At 39.9% G+C, this 16,177-nt stretch overlaps 1 long non-coding RNA gene and 1 pseudogene across 1 annotated transcript in view; one reads left to right on the top strand and one right to left on the bottom strand.

The window, feature by feature from the left end:
• Window positions 1-14,359, bottom strand: part of LOC106723909 — a 16,047-nt gene extending 1,688 nt beyond the window's left edge. Inside the window, exons 1-2 of the long non-coding RNA XR_001359651.1 lie at window positions 14,286-14,359; window positions 13,588-13,664 (exon numbers count right to left, since the gene is read on the bottom strand). This is a non-coding gene — a long non-coding RNA (uncharacterized LOC106723909). The remainder of the gene's footprint in view (window positions 1-13,587; window positions 13,665-14,285) is intronic.
• A 1,132-nt stretch (window positions 14,360-15,491) lies between these two features.
• Window positions 15,492-16,177, top strand: part of LOC102250989 — a 9,420-nt pseudogene continuing 8,734 nt past the window's right edge.

The raw sequence follows: 16,177 nt of genomic DNA, 5'->3' as shown, positions 1-16,177 counted from the left end.
GGATAAAAGACTTAACTGTAAGTCATGAAACCATAAAAATCCTAGAAGAAACCATAGGCAACAAAATCTCAGACATCTTTTGTAGCAATATTATTTCAAAATAATACCACCCTGGAATACTATGCAGCTATAAAAAAGAAGAGTCTCTTAACCCTTGAGACAGCATGGAGGGACCTGGAGAGTATTATGCTAAGCAAAATAAGTCAGTCAGAGAAAGACAAGTATCACATGAACTCACTCGTATGTGGAATCTAATGAACAAAATAGATCCAGAGACATAGAAGCATGGAACAGACTGATGAGTCTCAGAGGGAAGGTGGGTGGGGGAGTGGGGAGATAAACCAAAGAACTGATATGCATATTACCACCCATGGACATAGACAAGAGTGTGTTGAAGTTCTGGGGGTGGGAAATGTGGAGGGGGTCAATGGTGAAATAAAAGGGGACATCTGTAATACTTCCAACAACAAAGATAATTTTTTTTAAAAAAGACATGGAAAGACTGACAAGCTGTCACAGATTAGAGGAATCTAAATGCAACTAAAAATCTAATATCCTAATAAACTCTGTAGTTTAGGCAATAGTATTTATACCAATATTAATTTCTTAAGTGTGATAACATTACAGGAAGCTGGGAAAGGGTATACAGAAACTCTCTGTACTGTCTTTGTTATTATGCTCTAAGTCTGAAATTATCTCATCGAGGAGCAGAGCAGACCATCGAGGAGCGGAGCAGAGCTGTCCAACCGGAGAGGCCTGGCCCCAGGGCCATTCTATGGCTGTGCTGTTTTCACAGCTATGCTGTTTCAAAATTGAGCTGTTTTGTACTGAATAAAGTTTCCTTCTTTGCCACACACCCCCCAAAATAAAAATAATCAAATAAATAAAATTATTTCAAAATAAAAACTTTTTAAAAAGGCAATAGTTATCAACTAGAATGTACGAACAATGGAGCACTACTCAGAATAACTTCCAGTACATGTACTAACATGGTTGAATCTTCCACCAAGGGAAAGAAGCCACATGCACACACGCAGAACTATGTATGAGGTTCTAGGAAAGGCAGACACTGTGTTGGCAAGCAGACAGGTGGTTTACCAGGGACCAGAAAGGTGGGGCAGAGGATCGGCTACAAAAGAGTAAAAGGAAACTTTTTTGGGGGGTGATGCAATCTATACTTTTGCCACACTGGTGGCTATACAACTGTATGTATTTGTCAAAACTCAGATTAGCCCTGGCCAGTTTGGCTCAGTGGATGGAGCGTCGGCCTACAGAATGAAGGGTCCCGGGTTAATTCCAGTCCAAGGGCATGTACCTTGGTTGCAGGCACATCCCCAGTGGGAGGTGTGCAGGGGGCAGCTGGTCGATGATTCTCTCTCATCGATGTTTCTGACTTTCTGTCCCTCTCCCTTCCTCTCTGTAAAAAATCAATAAAATATATTTTAAAAAAACTCAGATTACACAAAGTTGCTGAATTTTAATGAACTTAAGTTATACTTTAATAGAGCTAACTTTAAAAATAATTTTTTTTTTAGAAAACTAGTATAATATGCAACCTTTTCTGTAAAGAAGGTGGAAAGGGGGAACATACACACATACATTGATTATCTTCAAAAGTAAACACTAAAAGAATAAATCAAAAAGTGAATAAAAATGATTACCCATAAAGGACTAATAGCAGAGAAGATATATGGATGGCAGTGAGACATATTTGAATATAATTGGTTATATTTTTCACTTTGAAATCATGTATGTTTTACATATTCAAAGTTAAATCAAAAAGAACAAAACTAGTGTCCCTTATACGTCCTACTGCTTGTGTGGTAATGGAACACTAATGTTCCCTATGTCCCATTTCATTAAAATGAACCCAGACTATAAACTTGACCTGGCCAAATCATTTTTCTTCAACAGTAATAAAGTTCCCCTGCTATATTTATGTTTTTCTTCAACATATCTGAAAGCTACCATCTGTGGCTAATAAGAACAAAACACTATCACAGATTGTTTTAATTTCCTGCCTGTTATCAGCAACAAGAAGGTAACCCTGGAAACAAGGATTTATGGTATTTTATTTCCTACTGTAGGTTATAACCAATAAAGGAAACCAAAGTAGCCTCCAAGAGTTAAAGGTTTGTCTATACCAATGCCACACACGTGCGCGCGCGTGCACACACACACACACACAGCATAGAAGTACATATACCTTTCTTGTATTATTAATAACAGCAAATAACCCTGCTGGGCAGCTGTCTCTCAAGCATTTAGTCCCTTTCTGAAAGTTCAGGCCCACAGTAGGACCCCAGTACCTATTTAAGCTTCCTTGAAGCATAGGTGCTCAGACTCCCCAGTGGGCTTGTTAAAACACAAATCACTGGACTCCACCCACAGAGCATCTGGGCCCGAGAATCTGCATTTATAACAAGTTCTCAGAAGATACTGATGCTCCTGATCTGGGAAACACACTTCGAGAGACCCTGTTTTGACATATTTCATGGGTTGTGCCGTTACGCAGAATCTTCACACCTTCAAAATGCTCCTACTCAAACAAAACAGGTTTCTGCTGGGGAGAGAGGGAAGGTAAGCAGAAACTCCTGGGATATTCCCCTCAAAAGGAAAATTGTATCTAATGGAGTTGCTTTTGAATGAGTGGCAACAGGAATTAGCTCTACCTGGGTGTGTGGTGATCAGCACCAAAAAGTAGAGAAGGGAGCCAGAATGTCACACCTATGCTTCTCCCTGGCGGGGAGGGGGAGCAGTGCTAAAAGACACTGGAGGAAGACTGGGAACATTGAACGGGCAACCAGGTCTGCCTGCTGGTTTTAGAACTGAGAGAGAACAAGACAGAAAGCAAGACCCAAAAAGCCTCTTTGATCTTGGCTGGAATTAAATCAACTCAAGATGCTAATAAAGCCGTAGCCGGTTTGGCTCAGTGGATAGAGCGTCGGCCTGCGGACTGAAAGGGGCCTTGGTTGCGGGCCCATCCCCAGTGGGGGCTGTGCAGGAGGCAGCTGATCGATGTTTCTCTCTCATCGATGTTTCTAGCTCTCTATCCCTCTCCTTTCCTCTCTGTAAAAAATCAATAAAAAATATATTTAAAAAAAAAGATGCTAATAAAGATGAGCCCACCCTGATTTATTGGAGAAAGGTCTGAATCCCGAGCCCAAAACCTCGCAACATTAGAGAAGCATCTACCAGCAAGCAGATCTTAATGCTAAGTCCTCCCAACTGTGAAAGTCAGCATTGTAACTTAAGGCTTTTGGAGTTTCCACAGTGCCCTGTATGCCATGTACAGAGCCAGAGTTAAACATAGATCCCCTATTTTACCCAATTAATGTGTCAGTCTTTACCCTGTGATTACTTCCTTAAAATAGATTTAAAGAAGGGACTCCAAAGAAACTCATGTGGCCAAGGGAACATAAGAATTCTTATTGCAGTATTATTGATAATAGCAAATATTAGGTCTTTAAATGTGCATCGGAAAAAAATGATTACACAGTTTGGGTAGAGTCAAACAATAAAATATGAACCAGCAGTGAATGCGAGTAATCTGAGCTGCATTTATAATTTCTGGAAGCAATGTCCAACGCAAAGAGCAAGTATCAGAAGCAGTCACAGATGTTTAAGTTATGATCTATTTAAATGAAGTAGAAACAATACTACATGTTGTTGGTGGGCATACACATAAAATAAAAATATTAGCCCTGACCGGTTTGGCTCAGTGGATAGAGCGTCGGCCTGCGGACTGAAGGGTCCCAGGTTCGATTCCGGTCAAGGGCATGTACCTGGGTTAAAAAAATAAAATAAAAATATTAAAATAGGCATGAGAGCTAGAGACCAATTTCAAGATAGTGGTTAACTATGCAGAGGGAGGGTAATAGGATCTGTATTTTTAAAAGCAATTATTAATATTTGCTAAAACTAAATGAATGTTGATTAAACTAGTTCTTTATACTTTTGCTTGTATATTTGAGACATTTCATTAATAAGAAAAGCTTTAATTGAAGTGTTCATACACAAGCTGGTGTTTTGGAGGGTTTTTTTCTGGGGGGAAAAAATAGCAAGAAACCTGGATTACCTTTGCACAGAAGGCCTGGGGCTGGAGGAAAATGTCATAGGAAAGACACAGCCTTTTCATGCAAACTCCTGCAGATGCCTCCCTAAAGGACAGTCTGCAAGTAAAGCAAAGGCTTCTGCCCTGACATGGCATTAACATTTTTTGCTTCCTACCTCCCTTTTAGAAAAATGTGTCCTACAAGTAAGAGCAACAGCAGTGTTCAAACAAATTAAAGAGGGAAGAAAATCACTCTCTCTGCTTTCATTCCCATCATGAGGGTTTACCTCTTGTCACCACTTACAACACTCGCAGCTTTTTGCGTTTAAGACAAAGCTCACATTGCTAAAACTTGGCCAAAATAGGCACGAACCCAAACATTCCGACTAACGTAAGGCAGAAACAAAGATGAGTTCAGACCACCATCTGCCGGCGTGGGCGGCCTGCGGCACAGATTTGACCAGCTCCATGAACTTCATAAACTGCACGTTTGTCAGCGGGAAAGGTCCACTGCGTGGCAGGGAAGGTAAATGTTTGGTTATTTCGGAAACTTTCATTCCTGTCATCCTTGGCAGATAAATCCCCAGGTTGCTTTTAAATCATTAAAATGTAGGTAAGACAACATGGATGAACCTGGAAGTGAAACAAGCCAGACAAAGAAAGACTGTATGATATCACTTACATGTAGAATCTAAAAAAGCCAAACTCATAGAAACAGAGTAGAGTGGTGGTTACAAGGGGCTGGGAGGGTGGGGGAGATGGGAAGAAGGTGGTCAGAGAATACAAACTTCCAGTTAGAAGATAAATAACTTCTGGGAATTTAATGCACTGCTTTTTTATTATAGTTAACAATACTGTATTACATACCTGAAAGTTGCAAAGAGAGTAGATCTGAAATGTTTTCACCACAAAAAAGAAATAAGTATGTAATGTGATAGAGGTGTTAGCTAATGCTATGGTGGTAATCATTTTGCAATATGTAAGTGTATCAAATCAAGACATCGTACACCTTAAACTTAAACAAGGCTGCATGTCCATTATATCTCAATAAAGCTGAAAAAAATATGTATCTCAGACTATTGAAATAAATGTGCCAAGTGTCTTCAAAATAGTAGTGATATGTATGTATAATACTGGTGAGCTACTCCCATCTTCTCAGCTGGTCTCGTCATCAACATGACATCTACTGGTGAGGGGCAAGTTTTTGCATATGAAGTTATATTTATTAAATAAGACTTTTTTCCTGACTATAGTAGTAATGTTCTTTGAAGTTTATAAGATAATGAAATACCGAAATGAAAAAAGGAAAGCACTTATAACCTCTCTCCCCAGACACAATTACTTAACTGGCTCTTAGGGAACCACAAGCACAACGGTGCCAGTAGAATGGTAAAGTATAGCAATAATTAAGAGAGTTCAGAGACCCGAGTCCTCATTTGAACTTTGTGCAGACTGTGACCTGGGCTAGAAGGTTCCCAAGGTAATTGGATGGTTTGGAAAGGAGTTTAACAGAACTCCCAGGTTCCTGGCTTTCACAACTCAAGGTGTTAGAAATCAATACCAAGTATCAACAGTTACCCACTAGTCAGCCTTTGAGATGTGCATAGTAATGGTTAGCGGCTTTCTGAACTAAGGTAGGGAAAAGCACCTGTTCTAAACTATTCAGATTTGTTCATGGATAAAACTGAAGGCTGCCAATCATGCACATTATTAACTTTCAAAGTTATCCAGAGTTAAAAAAAAAAGGAAGATGTATACTTGCCAAATTTAGTTTTTTAGTTGGATAATTCCATATATCTTTCACAATCCAGCTGTTAAACTGAAAATGGAATTTACAAACAGATGGTGGTAACAAGGTCTGGTTCACAGCAGTTCTAAAGAAAGACACACCAATCTGATACCTATGCATTTGCTTCAAAAGCCTTTAGTGGGCTCAGCCCTTATCAGCCCACATTCACGTATGCCATGAGACTTCACAGAGATTAATGTTATGGAACCATCTGTAATTCTACCTGATGAATAAGTACCAACAGGGTGTGCAAGCTACCATCATTAGTGACAATGATTAAGGGAGAAGAGATCATCTTTTAGAACAGTGACTCCAAAATATGGCTAATCATAGAGCTTTAGAAAATTCAGCTTCCAGAGCCACCCTGAGAAATTCTCTAGGTGTGGGGGTGAACCCTGGACTATGGCTGTTAAAAAACAAACAAACACCACAAGCGATTCTGATGACCGGTCAGCCTGGGAGCATAGGTTCTTGAGGAGTGAGAGAGAATGAGGGTTGAAAATGGACCCCTACTGGCCCTAATTGGCTGTTTAGCAAGGCCAAACAGTGGGCAATATAATACCTCACCATAAACCCTCACTACAGTCACCAAGTCAGAGGGTGACAATTCCTGCGGAATACTGTGATGTCTGCCCACCGACTGAAAAAAGAAGGCCTAGAACAGAGACAGGTTGGGGGAAGGGGTGACAAGAGGGAAGACATGAGGAAGAAGCTGCAGCCAGCTTTACCTAGAGCAGGTAGCAGAAAGGAACCGTGAAACATGAAGGGAGGACCTCACATAAGAAGTTGTAGCCCCTTCTTTGCAACCGTTTCTATGCTAGTAATTGTGAATAACCAAGGTGGGGAGCAGGACCACACACTGAGCAATGGCGTAAGTATAGACCAGAGGCCTGGTGGCAGCAAGTGTTTGGGGTTTTTTTTATTTTTTTTATTTTGCAGCAATCATTTATATAAAGGAAAAAGTATGGGCTGGGAGAAACAATGTGGCTACATTGAAGATAAAGATTTGACGCAGGCCTCAAGGATGAATAGGAGGAGAGGAAGGAGGCACCATATAAGATAAAATACAGCAGTGGGAAACAACATAGGCAGAAACTAGATTCCCTTCTATTTCAGAGCATTTTCCAAATTAAATGTTACCTTTAGCTCATGACCTCTCTCAAGCCCTGCCACACTCTGCGTTAGCTAAACGTTCCCATTTCATAGATGATGCTCTGTTTGGAAACATTAAGTTCTGCTGAGGAAGAGCCAACTAGTTAGTGCAAGAGCTGAATGTTGACCCCTGTCCTCTGACTTTCAGATCAGAGCCTCGATCACAGCCGCTGCCAGAAGTCTGAACCTGACCTACCAGAAGCATGGACCGAAGGGGAGGGCTCAGAGGGAGGAAACCTGGAGTTAGGTCAGGTCACGGTCCGCCATGAGGTGATAAGGCCTAAAGTCAATAACAGCAAAGGAAATGGAGAGAGGAAACCTGATTTGTTAAAACAAAGTAAAATGAGTTATCAACATGGGGGTTCAGAGAAGAGAGGGCCCAGGAGAGCGGATAGAAAGAGCAGCCTGATACCAGCGGCTGCTAGAGCCCAGAGTTGCTGAACATCACTCACAAAATACTGTTTTATCAACCATTTATTGGGTTTATAAGAGGAAAACTTCAGTAATGTAATGCTACTTTGACCTTTACTTTTTGAAAACTGGAACAGTTTCAAGGGAAAAAGGAATCCCATTAAATCTTTAAACTAATAAAAGGGTTGTGTGTGTTTCTAAAAGAACTTCTCTATAGAAGCTTATCCTAGGAAACCGGTCAAGAATCATTTCTCAAACCAACTAGAGTCTTTTAATCTTCACATTCAAACATTTTCTTTCTCCTGGTTGTGATACTGCATGAAGAAAACAGCATTCCTGCTAAAAATGTTTCCCCTGAATTTAATTAAGTCTTTAGACCTAATTTCCAGTTTCCAGGAATATGAAGGAGAGAGAAACAAGTTAAATGGGAACAAGAAGAAAACAATCAGACAAATCTCACAGGTGGATCATCTTAAAGCACAACCGACAATCAGTGTCATGTAGGGAGGGAGGAGGGGAAGATCGAAGGAACTCTTCTAGATTAAACCTAACAATCAAATGCAAATGTATGGGTCTTGAGTGGGTCCTGGTTTGAACAAATCATAACTAAAAGACATATGGGACAACTGGGGAAGTCTGAATATAGATTAGGTATGAAATGATTTGAAGGAATTAATAGTAAATTTTACTAATCATAGTGTAAGTGGTTAAGAAAAAAAACAACACTTTCTAGGGTGACATTTTACCTCTAAATACATGTTTCTGATTTGCTCTCAGTAAAAGAATAGAACATGCCAATATGACAAAATGTTAATTTTGAATCTAAGTAGTAGGTATATAGCTGTCCATTATTCAATTTTGTCTATTTTTGTGTTTGAGAACTTTACATAATAAAAAGTAACCGTGAAATTAAATGTCATTTCCTAACAAAGAATATTCATTTTCTTGGTATGACTGTTCTACCAACTAATCCAACAATTCCTCTTCCAGTTGATATGAGGCCTTATTAATACACTAAAACCTTACATGCTAGTAGGACAAGCAACTGCTTGTTCTTCTGGTCGATGTGTCTACAATATTCCTGAGGGAAAGTCTTTAAATAAAGGCTTTGTCTAATCAAAAGGGCTACAGGTTAGAAGACCATAGACCTGAGAGGGCATACAAATGAAGAACCTTTTCAAAAACCTGCCTCATAAGAAAAACAAAAGAGGCCTGTTACCATAGAAACTATTTGAGTGGCTTGAATGTTTCAAAGGAAAGCAGCGCTTGTAACAAGGAAAAAAGTCTGAAGTCCTTGCTAGGACCTCACCTGTCAGCTGCTGGAAGTCTACAGTGTGAGCAATGAGACAGTACCGGCCAGCAAACCCATACTACAGAGACCTCAGCATGACAATTCAACTCCTAGTCCAGTGATGGCGAACCTATGACACGCGTGTCAGAGGTGACACGCGAACTCATTTTTTTGGTTGATTTTTCTTTGTTAAATGGCATTTAAATATATAAAATAAATATCAAAAATATAAGTCTTTGTTTTACTATGGTTGCAAATATCAAAAAATTTCTATATGTGACAGGGCACCAGAGTTAAGTTAGGGTTTTTCAAAATGCTGACACGCCGAGCTCTAAAGGTTCGCCATCACTGGCCTAGTCCAACCCCCGCTCCCTGTAGACCAGATCCATAAAAGTCTTCAAGTGACTTGTCTAGAGACATAAATAAACTAGTTAGTGAGGATGCTGTGACGCGTCCAGACTAGCTGTTCTTCCCAATATACCAGGATGAGTCTTTGGACCCCACCCTCAAAAAGCTCCACGTATTGTGGAGAAGGGGGAATAGAAAGAAAGAGATGGATATTAAAGTGAAAGACAAAGCAGCACGGATAAGCAAGGCTTCCACTGAGGCAAATCCTGAAGGTACTCACAGCTGGAGGCTGTCAGCTAACTACTCCTTGCGCCTGAAAGGCAAATTGTTTCTGGTGGGCATTCAGGGTGGCACACATCCATGGTTACCTGTGCATTAACAGGAGCACTCTTATTTTGAAGGGGTGGTCAGTTAGAGATGTATGATCTATAGCAGCTCTACCTTGAATCTGGAGTTCAGGGAGGTCCTGCTGAGTTTATGGCCTCTCAGCAGAACTCCAGCACTCAGGGCCTTCAGCTCTGCTCATGAACATCTTCCCACAAGTGCATAAACTGTACAATAGGTATCATTGTGTTTTAAGCTATTTTAGGGAGAAATGCCTTGTTTGGGACGTTTGGCAATGGCCTCTGTTGAACGGGGCACTGATTCCTACTTAGAACAAATAAAAACAAATGTCTATACAGAAAGCACATCATGCCTCACAGCAAGAGCCATGTGCTCTTGGCAAAGTGCTTCCAACATATTCAACCCAGAACTCAGCAAGGGCCAGTTTCCTCACCTAACCCTGGTTGCTTATTCACAGAACTCTAGAGAGGCAATAGCTGTTGATAAACTGTGGGGGAAGGGAGGATTCCCTCAAGGTTAGCAACCCAAACTAAAAAAGATAGAAAAGGAAGATTAGAAGAAGAGAGTAAATAATAAAGGCTAAATATTGCAGAAGAACAAGCCTCGTGTAGGACTTGTGCTTCAGTCTCCAGCTCCAGCGTGGGGGATGAGGCAGAGTGGTTTTTCAAGACACACTATGCACTAAACTAAAATTTAAACTGCGCTGGTGAGGAGATGGTGATGGAAGATTAGGAAACAAATGCAGGCAAGAGGCTGGCACATCATATAACCTCACAGCCACGGTGAGGAAAGACAAGGGAAAATCAGTCCAGTGTTTTCAGAAGGAAGAGACCTATTCGATTTTAGTAAAATCACACTGGCACTAAGGATCGGAGCAGAATAAGCTAGGAGGCAAGGCAGACAGCTGAGAAGTTACTGTACTTCAGGGGAGAGGAGATTAGGAGTCAAAACAAGAGAAGATAAGACAGTCTAAAGGTATTCGGGAAGCAAGCTCCACTGAATTTTAACTTCATGGTACAGACAACTCTGAATATTAGTGTCTTCTTTTTATTCCAGAACAGTTAGACAAAATCTTCTCTAAGTCAACATGGACTATTTCTGTTTTTAAAAAAATTTCCTCCTGCCTTCAGTTCAAAAACTACCTTCCCCATAGTCAACTGTCGTTTCAAGTCTCTCTGCCAGAGACTTCCATTCGCTGCTAGCACAGACCATGGGCTCCTTGGGGGCCAAGACCTGGCCAACAAGTTTTGCTTCCCCTTTAACAATTGGCACAGGGTCATTCATATAGCTGCTGTTGGATAAATACACACACAGTACATCTTCAGTTCTAAGGATTTCTTAAAATAAGGAAATGAAAATACAATAGATGTAAATGTAAGAATATACAACATTCTACAGGGTGAGTTACTGCCTCAACAAGGACAAAACGGGTCTCTTCTAACTTCAATATGATGTTCATGATAAACTTGGAAGTCATTATGCTAAGTGAAATAAGCCAGTCATGAAGGACAAATATGGCATGTTTTCACTCATATGAAGTACCTAGAACAGTCAAATGAATACAAAAAATAGAATAGTGGTTACCAAGGGCTCAGAGGAAAGGGGAATAAGGAGTTAGTTGGTTAATGAGTTTCGGTTTGGGATGATGAACCATTCTGGAGATGGATAGTGGTGATGGTTGCACAAAAATGTGAATATACTTAATGCTAATAAACCACATACTTAAAATGGTAAGTTTTCTCTTATGTGCATTTACCACAATAAAAGGCAAATAAACAAAAAGAATATACAGCATTCAACTATATGCACTTCGACACAGTTGCAAATATATAGAAGGGATCACAATTCAGATGTTAGCCCAGATGGAACATAATTGTGTTGTATTATTTTTGCCTAATTGTTCAGAAAGGAGTTAAAATAAATGTGTATCTCTGAAATGTATATATTACTGTAGTTACAAATAAAATTACTTTATTTTTTAAAATTATTTTTGAATATATTTTTATTAATTTCAGAGAGTAAGGGAGGAGAGAGAGATAGAAACATCAATGATGACAGAGAATCATTGATCAACTGCCTCCTGCACGACCCCCACTGGGGGTGGAGCAGACAACCTGGGCATGTGCCCTGACGGGGAATCAAACTGTGACCCCTGGTACCTAGGTGGACGCTCAACCATTGAGTGACTCCAGTTGGGCTAAAATTACTTTAAATGAAAGGAAATATTAAGAATTTATAACTGCAATCTTTAAAAGTACAAGCCCTAAAAACACATATTTAAAACAGAGCTGAAAAGTTTCCAAACAGTAAAACCATTAAAACAGACTTGCATTTATAAACTATAAATGACCACAACATAACTAAATGTGCTTAGACAAAATATATAAAATTTTGGTTTTCAAACATCTCCTTCAAAAGAGTAAGTGTGGGAGAGGTTTGTTAGTTATTACTCTACCTTACAATTGAATGTAATTTAGTTAAATTTTTTGCAATCATTCATGAATTCCCCTGATCAAAAACTTTGTGAAATATCCTTAAATCAGGGATACGAAGAAATGTCTCTAAACTTAACCTACGTGGCTTTCTCTTTGCTAGAATTCAGGAAGAAAAGCAGAATTCCAATGTCTTACAATTCTCACATATTAATTGGGTCTTCGTATGAAATTCTAACAGAGGCATGAAAGCCTGAGGGGGCACAATGTCATTTGGAACATGAATGCTATAGTCACACACATTTGCGTTCCTGCTGTGACCTCTCACAAGTGACTTCACCTGAGCCTCCTCAGTTCCACCTCTTTAAAGTGCGTATGAACTCCAAGTTGACTGCAGGACCACACGAGGTCACACGTGTACAACCTGGCCTGCCTTCCCAGGGGCTTGGTCCCCATGCGCTTCCCTTTGACACCTAAGACTTTCATTCACCAACACCCAGCATGTCACCACCTCGATGCACACCAAGGGGAAACTCACTTGATCCTGACAATCAGGAAAAAGTACTTCAAACATTTTTGTTTCCTATAATTTGTCAAATTACTTGCTAAAGGCCTACAATCTGATTTGTGAGCACATTAAGCTATTGAAACTCCTCACTGATAACATGTACAAATATCTATAGCACTTCATATATGCTGGGCATTTCTCTTAGCACTTCATGTGTATGAACTAATTTAATCCTCACAATAATCCTATAAGGTGCATGAGTACTATTTTTTTAATAGATTTCAGAGAGAAAGGGAGAGGGAGAGACAGGTAGAAACATCAAAGATGAGAATCATTGGTCAACTGCCTCTTGCACGCCCCCTACAGGGGATCCAGCCCGCAACCTGGGCACCTGCCCTGACCGGGAATCAAACTGTGATCTCCTGGTTCATAGGTCAACGCCCAACCACTGAGCCACACCAGCTGCATTGGATGAGTACTATTAACAGCCCAATTTTACAGATGAGGCAACTGAGGTATAGCTGGTAAGTAACAGGATCTGAAGCCAGGCTTTCTGGCTCAAGTCTATGTCTCATGACCTCTTCCTTTTGTTCCTTGCTCCTTGTTTCTTTAAAACCATTTTTCCCAATGCTTACACTCTTGAATCTCCTGAGTCTAATACCTCCGGTTAGGGCTATCTCTGCCGCTTCTTCTCTCTCTTCTTCCTATCTGAATGCAGACAACTCCTGAAGTTTAGGCCACCTATCTCCTCCCATTTGTTTAAAGAGCTCAGGCACTCTCCTAACCTCACTGTCAGCTTTCTTCTGATAATTCACAAATTTAAATCTCTAGCCTTAAACCATCATGCCCTCTCTTGGCCTGTTTAAGTCACCCCCTTTTCCTCTGCACACAGGCAAATTCCAACCACTCTTATTTAAAAATCTGTCTAGGTGCTTTTAGTGCATAACAAAACACCCCAGAATGTAGTGGTATATAACTATTTTATTATGTCCTTGGATTCTGTAGGTCAGGAATTCAGACAAGGCACGGAGGATATGCCTGGCCTGTACTCCACAATGTTTGGGGCCTCAGTGGGGCGACCAGTCAGCTGTGGGCTGGAATCACCTGGAGGAACCTTTACTCACATGTCTAGTGCTTGATGCCAGCTGTTGGGTGGAACCTCAGCAACAGCAAACAGGCAAAGCACCCACATGTGGCCTCTCCATGTGGTAGAGCTTCCTCACAGTATGGCACCCTCAGAGTAACTGAACATTTTACCTGGTGGCTCAGGGCTCCAAAGTGTCCCACATTCTTAACACACTTTCCAATTAATGCAATCCCACAGTTCTTCCTCACTATAAAGGAAGGAATATATTAAGCATCAGTGCTTTTTTATATACCTTCTTATTCTTTATAAGATTCCAGGCAAAGCGGGTATTACTAACTTTACAAAAAGGGAAAGAGGACAATTAAGTTTAGAGATATGCTAGTAACTATACAGATAGTTAAGTAACAAGGTCACATTCAAATCAGGCTCCTTCTATATGCAATAAAGATTACAATGAAGATCAACCTTGCAAAATATATATTATCTAACTATATATTATCTAACTATATATTTTCAGTAACCAGATTTTTTTTTGCTGACTCATCATTAGGAAGATTGTATTTCTTTTATTCCTAGATTTGAAGCAACTTTGTCACAATACTTTTAATTTATCTATTTGAAAATACATGTATATACTTCAAAAATCAAAAACTGAAAATACAGTGAAAAGTTTTGCTTCTATTCTTGTCTGCCATCTGCCCAGTTCACATCCCTAGTAACATGTAGCAGTTCTTAAGGCCAATATAAACATTTTTTGTCCACCTCCCCCCTTCCCCCACCTCTTTCCTACAAAATATGTATAGCTCTGCATCATTTAGTCACTCCAAGACTATACATTTAGGTTCCATTCAAGGCTGTGGTAACTAACCTTGAGCATAGATCATTTCATGTATGCAAGTATCTACACAAGATAAATTCCCAGAGGCAGGATGTTCAAGTAGGAAATATACATCTGTATAGATGTTACCAAATTATCCTCCATACGGATAGTTACACTCTCAACAGAAATCTTTGTTTCTCTATAACTCCAATAGCTTACTGCATTATCAAATTTCTGGACCTTTGACAATCGAAAAAAGGAAAAGCTTTGGGGTGGGGGGATCCTGTGTGCATGTCTTTTTGAGGGTGAGGCCAGGCATCTTTCCATGTGTTTCAGTCATTCATATTTACTTTCCCATGAACTGTCTGTTTACCTGTCTTGTCAATTTTTCAATGGTGTTTTTGGCCTTTCACACTAATTTATAGCATCTCTTGTTATCATCCTGTTGTCTACAATATGAATAGGAATATTACTTCCCAATTTGTCATTTGACTTCATTTGTGTTGATATTCGATGTGTGAAAATTCTTAGCTTTTATATAGTGAAAGTTACAATAATTTTCTTTAATGGCTTCTAGATTGAGTCTAAGTTAGGTGTATCTTTGCTATAGAATTAGTATTAAAGAAATTAAAAATTTGCCCTAGCCAGTTTGGCTCAGTGGATAGACCATCAGCCTGCAGATTCCGGTCAAGGGCACATGCCTGGGTTGCAGGGCTCGGTCCAACGTGCAGGAGGCAGCCAATCAATGATTCCCTCTCATCATTGATGTTTCTATCTTTCTCTTCCTCTCCCTTCCTCTCTGAAATCAATAAAAATATATTTTTAAAAAAGAAATTAAAAATCTTATCTATTTTAAGTTTTATCTTAAATACTTTTAAACTTACCAAATAGTTGCAAAGAAAGCCTAAAGAGTTCCCATATAGCTTCCTTATAGAACTCCAGTTAATAAATTCAGAAATAATTAAAGAACCAAAAGTCATTATTTTGTAACTTCTAATCAGTATTGAATCTCGACAATCACCAATGGCTACTAAAACCAGTAGGTAAAAGGCTGGTTAAACTGAGATGGAACAGCCATAGAGTAGGGTGAGTTGGTCCATGACTGCCTCCCATTTACCTGCCTTTCCCTTTTGAGAAAAATTCAGCCTTGACTTCCATCCAAGGTTGCAGTCTTGCCCCATCTCCAAAGGTCCACCATTTCAGCAAAACAGATGACAACAGTAAAACTTTCTGGGAATGAGCCTTCCTAACACCATGGGACATTATCCAACCAAGAGGATGGTCATTCATGCAGCCTTCAGACTGATTTATGACCAAAAGGTAAAAGTGTGGATGACAAGGGGGCCACATACTAAATCTGACAGGCTCAAAGGTGGCCTGCACAGTGGGCCTTACAAACTCAGAGACTGAAAGCAACCACATAGGATGGTCTGAACATAAATATTCCTAACTATAAGTGGGTCATCATCGGCCTCTATTGTCTTTTTGCATCTAAGATAATATACCTTTGAAATGTCAGAGTAATCTTTTCCAGACCCCTCAGGGCACAGCCACAGCGCCAGAGCACAAGACCAGAGAATCCCTCGTTGTTACCTTGACCCCAGGATACCATCTCTATGTGCTGTCCATGTCAATTATCTTCTATATTGTACCCACCAATGTAAAAGAAGTATATGTCTCTCCATTTTACTTTCTATCCAATCCCAGAGGTTTCCTCACTTTGATTTTTCCTACACCCTTAATCTACCACCAATGGTAGATTATTTCTTTCCCTATAACTCCAATAACTTAATGCAGTTAAAATTTCTGGAATTCACATAACCCTCTTTTTTAATATATTTTATTGATTTTAGAAAGGAAGGGAGAGGGAGAAACATCAATGATGAGAGAGAATCATTGATTAGCTGCCTTCTGCACGCCCCCTACTGGGGATCGAGCCT

This window comes from Myotis brandtii, unplaced genomic scaffold, assembly GCF_000412655.1.
Source record: "Myotis brandtii unplaced genomic scaffold, ASM41265v1 scaffold675, whole genome shotgun sequence".
Classification (NCBI taxonomy): Eukaryota; Metazoa; Chordata; class Mammalia; order Chiroptera; family Vespertilionidae; genus Myotis; species Myotis brandtii.
This window is presented reverse-complemented; position numbering and strand designations above follow the sequence as displayed.